Consider the following 5,404-nt stretch of genomic DNA (forward strand, 5'->3'; position numbering starts at 1 on the left):
CTAATTTATAATTTTTTTTTCTTCCTATAATATTACTTATTAAACTTCTTTGATTTTTTTATTCTACTTACATTTGTAATTAATCATATATAGGTTTTTCTTTATATTTTTTATAGTAGTTCAATTTTAATTAATTTTCAATATCTTCCATGTATTTATTTAGTTCATTTTCATAAGTATATTATTTTCTTTTTTCATTCTTCATTTTAATATTACTATTTTCTCTGTATATTATTAGATACAGTTTCACTATTCTTATAATAGTTTTCATCTTCTTATGTTTCTTGTTCTTTTGTATTTCCATTTGATCATTATGATTGTTATCTTGTTTTTCTTGTTTAGCCCTGAAGAAGGCCTGATATCCTGGCCGAAACGTTGACACTAATAATTAAGTTCCTACTTATTTGTGTTCTTCAATAATCGCACCCACAATCATCTTCTCTATATATAACCCACGGTCAAGTATCAACTCACCATTATGATTTTTTCGGTTATTTATTTTATATTATTGATTTTGTGAGTACTATTGTTATCATTTATATTTTTTTGATTCTTCTTTTTTTCATTCTATATAAGATTAATGAATACAACGCTAACACATATTAAACGTAATTGTAACAGAGTTTATCATCATTATACAATCAAACAGTTTAAATAAAAGACGTTACAAGTACTTGTACATACTAAAACAATTTATTTTATTGTTGGTGCAATCACCGGCAATAAAAGAAAAATGTAATAATATACAAATTTATTTTTGGGATACCGCTTTGAAGAAAAATACTGATTTCATAGAGTGTCAAATCGTTATTTCTGTATATAGTGATGAAGTATGATTAAAAATATAATATATATAGCCTACCTAGAGGTTGCAGTAAAGAATCTTACAGGTAGTTCATTGGCTCAGGGGAGTTTTAGTACCTGAAAAAAAAGGTGAATCAAACATTTATTAATTAATAAACACATATATTTATTGATAAAAATCGATATAATTGTAAATAATAAACAAATTTTTAATTAAACAAGTAATGAGAAGATGAGGTGCGGTCAGCGAAGAATACAAATAAGTAAAAACTTAATTATTGGTGCCAAAGTTTGGACTAGAATTTCTAGCCATCATCATGGCTAAGAAAAGAATAAGAATAACAACCATGATGAATCAAATTAATTACAAAATCATTAGAAAGTAACTAACAATATAGTTACATAAATAGTGTTAAGAAAGTGTTAAGTCTAATTATAATAAGAGAAATCGTAATATTAAATTTAGGATAGAGAAATCTAATAAATAAATAAATCTAAATAAAATAAATTGTCTAAAAGCATAACGAACCCGAAAATTCGATACCGATACCACTAAACACTCTCTGCATACATCCTTCCAGTGATGCCCCTCCAAATCCAATTCCACCAAATCATTTTTAACGCAATCCTCCCATCTAAGTTTCGGTCTACCCCTCGGACTTTTACCTGTCAGTTGTGATTATTGAAATTTTAGAGATCCGCTTGTTACTAAGCCCTATAACAATACACGCCCATCTTATACGCCGGAATGCTATAACATTAATTATATTCACCGGGTCTAGGTCCCTTAATTCAGCATTGTGTAATCTTCTAAATTCTTCCGTTAATTCATCCTTTTTCGGTCCGAATATTTTGCGTAATACTTCATTTTCGAAAATCCTAAAGCATTGATAATTCCTTAGTGTAAGGGGCTAGGTCTCGCATTCATAAAGAACAGTTAGAAGGATAATAGTTTTGTAAACTAATTTTCTTGTATTTCAATAAAAGGCGCGAGCTAAGCAGTTTCGAAATTGATAAATAACAAGGATTTCCAACCTTTAACCAAGCTTTTATTCCCTCATAAATTTCGTTTTTTCTAGTTACCGTAGAACTTAAATACTTTAACATGGTTAAAAATGTATTTCCTCCTAAATCTATATCACCGAAATTGTTCGGGTTTCTACAGCTAACCATTTACTTTGTTTTATCTGTATTTATCTTACGAACTAGTTCCTTACTGGAGTTTATTAACGTGGTTGTTTTTAATTCTATAGTTTCCTTGTCCTCAGCCAATAATACCAAACCATCAGAATACCTCAGCACCGGTATTTTACCACCCAAAGTTAAACCCTTTTGGGTATTCATCACACTTTTAATGACCTATTCTAGTGCTAGATTAAATAAGATAGGTGATAAAGAATCACCTTGTTTTAAACCTGAACGGACCTCGAATTTCTCAGAATGATGATTATCGATTCGTACCTTATTAAAACGTTTCGGTCATGCACATCCGAACGAGATTTACTAACTTCTTTGGTATTCCCTGTGTAGTAAGTATGCACAAAATGAAAATTATTGTCGATCAGGTTACGTTTTTCACAGTTTAACAGTTTTCATACCTCAACTTACCCAAGGGCGTCCAATGAAAATTCTTAGTCTAAAACATACTTTTATGTAAAGACCAGAAAAGAGCAGGTATAATTTATAAATAATATAAGGTTACGGATAGTTGAATCTTAACTGAAAAAATGAAGTGAAATTTTCCAGTGGGGTAACATAATTACTTATTATGCGAATCTTACTTTAAGATAGTCATTATAAAGTTTACAGCTTTACCTATTGTGAGTGTTGAATTGACTTCCTTGAAAATGTTATAATGTTTATACAAATGATCATGATATAAGTTATATTTCGAATGAATAAAAGATAAGAAAGGAATATATCTATTGTGAGAGTTCGCGCTGGGCTAAGCCAGTAAAAGAATATTATTTTCTTCTAGATTATAAATTGTATTTCTTAATTAAGACCTTCTAACTTCTGTCAAAACAGAGATATACTTATCTTTGAATCCATAAAAAAAGAAATAACCTAAAAAAGGAATGGAAATGTATACAAGATAAAATTGTATCTGGTTGAGGGAAAAAACATAAAAAGTATTATGGCGGTAGGATAGAAGAAGGAGAAGGTGGAAGAAGACACCTGGTGTCGGAAATGCTCTTCTCTTTCTTCTAAATATGAAATGTTCGTCCATGTTTTATTCCAGCGAGGCAATGCTATCTGGGCCACGGTGTGCAGCATGTGCTACTAGATCATTTCTGATAAAAGAATAGAGCTTCGATAAAAGGCTTCTCTTGTGCTCATAATACAACAGCCCAAGAGGAGAAAAAAGGAAGTTATTTCACCCCACTTTTTGATTACTTAATTGAAAAATAGGTATAATTAATAGTCAAAATTGATGAGTCTGCCAAGTATAGGTAGTGGAAATAAAAAATGGCGGCTGTAAAACGTTAAAAATAATTAATTTTTTAATCTGAGCTCTATATCTTTACAACTACCAACAACGATAGAAAATCTAAGAGAGCATCATTTCATGTAGCGTAAATTTGTTAAAATTTAAGCCCTAATATTTCCGTTCAATATTTTCGAAATATAGCTTTTTAAAAAGCAACGTTTAATAAAAATGTACTGAAATATAAGTAATTAGTGATCTATTTCTCAGGAACAATGTGACGTACAGATGTCTATAAGCATTCAAATTAAAGCTAGTTTAATGAGCTATCAAGTAGCTTATGACGTTAATTTTCGTAGGAGTAGTAGTTTTCATGAAATTCGCTAAAATAAATTGATTTACAGTTGTTCGGACAAATTTTCATTTGCCAAATTTATATTCATATGTCAATATCATAAAAACAACTACCCCTACGAAGATAAGTGTCATCAACTACTTTATAGCAAGTTAAATTTCCTTTATTTCGACTGGTGGCAGACATATATACGTCATATGGGTCTACAAATATATTTTTTCAAAGATCTAATATTTTATACGAACAACTAGAAATTAATATATAAAAAGATGGTCAGGGTTGCGGTCAAAAGTGAAACAAAAATAGTTTATAACTATTTATTTTCCAACGTTTCGCCCCACTTTGCAGGGCTTCATCAGGGCTGTCCAAATGAATAAGTTGAACAGAGATGCAGAAAATGGTAACGCTATTAATTTTAAAATCACGCATCGGTTTACATTAACTTTTCTTTTATGTCCTTTATATTATATCTTTTATATTAGAGTCCCTTTATATATATTAAGCTATTGGTATGTTTTCAGCATCTTAGAAAATTCAAAAGGACACGAGTATGTTTGAGATCGGAAAAGTTATAATAAATCGATACGCAAGCGTGTGATCATAAAATCGGTAGCATTTTCGTTTGCTGCGTCTAAAAAAACATATATATGACCCTAATATATCAGAAATCAGTATTGTTAAAATACTGTTCAACTTATTCATTTGGACAGCCCTGATGAAGCCCTGCAAAGTAGGGCGAAACGTCGGAAAATAAATAGTTGTAAACTATTTTTGTTTCACTTTTGACCGCAACCCTGACTATCTTCTTATATATCAATTTTTACGGTCAACTATATATACATATAAACTAGAAATTAACATTTTGTGAGTTTATCTTATCAAATATCATAACAACTACTACTCCGAAAAAAAATAAACATTATTAACTATTTTATAGTAACTTTAACTAGTTTTAATTTGAATGCAGACATCTGTACATCCAATGGTTTCTGAAATGAAGTTTTTCATAAATCAAAATTATTATCCAAACAACTATAAATCAACTTATTTTAGTAAATATCATGAAAACTACTATTCCTACGAAGGTAAAGATCATACACTACCTTATAGTACATTAAACTAGCTTTAATTTAATTGGTAATAGACATCTGTACATCACATAGTTCCTGAGACATAGATTTCTCAAAATAAATAACCTAACTATTGATATTTCAGTAGATTTTTATGAAATATTACTTTTTAAATGGCTATATCTTGAGAACTATTGCACGTTAATAGCTCTTTTAGGGCTAATATTTCAGAAAATTTACTCTTCTTTAAATAATGTTCTCTTAGATTTTCTAGTGTAGTTTTTAAGATAGAGAGCTCCGAATGAAAAATTAATGTTTTCTTAAGGTTTTGAAACAGCCGCTAATTTTTATTCCCCCAACCCATACTTTGCAGATTCATCAGTTTTGACTAGTAATTATACATAGTTTTCATTAGAGTTATAAAAAATTGGGGTGAAATAACTGCCTCTTTTTTTCTCCCTCCTTATACTTACACTAATAAGTAAATATATAAGTATCTATAAATTGGAAAAATGGAGCTACGCGCCAAAAATGCTTAATTTTGTTAAAAAAATAATTTTTACCGAAAAACGAGGAACAGCCTATAATCTTTCCGGAAAAATCTGAAGATTTAGCAAAAAGACCCATTGCAATCCGATGAATATTATAGCAGCGCATAAAGTAGAGGCAAACAAATATTGACATTTATATAATAGATTTATTTTACTTTTCTCCTGTTCTACTTACTTTTTTTATTTATATTATATA

General features: G+C 29.4%; 1 protein-coding gene across 1 annotated transcript in view; it reads right to left on the bottom strand.

Moving 5' to 3' along the window:
* The window catches only part of LOC106686063 (potassium voltage-gated channel protein Shaw), a gene marked incomplete in the record, with an annotated part of 559,367 nt that overhangs the window by 469,799 nt on the left and 84,164 nt on the right, over positions 1 to 5,404 (bottom strand). Inside the window, 1 exon segment of the mRNA XM_067045426.1 lies at positions 863 to 921.

This window comes from Halyomorpha halys, unplaced genomic scaffold, assembly GCF_000696795.3.
Source record: "Halyomorpha halys isolate HHAL.00 unplaced genomic scaffold, Hhal_1.1 Scaffold770.1, whole genome shotgun sequence".
In the NCBI taxonomy this organism is placed as follows: domain Eukaryota; kingdom Metazoa; phylum Arthropoda; class Insecta; order Hemiptera; family Pentatomidae; genus Halyomorpha; species Halyomorpha halys.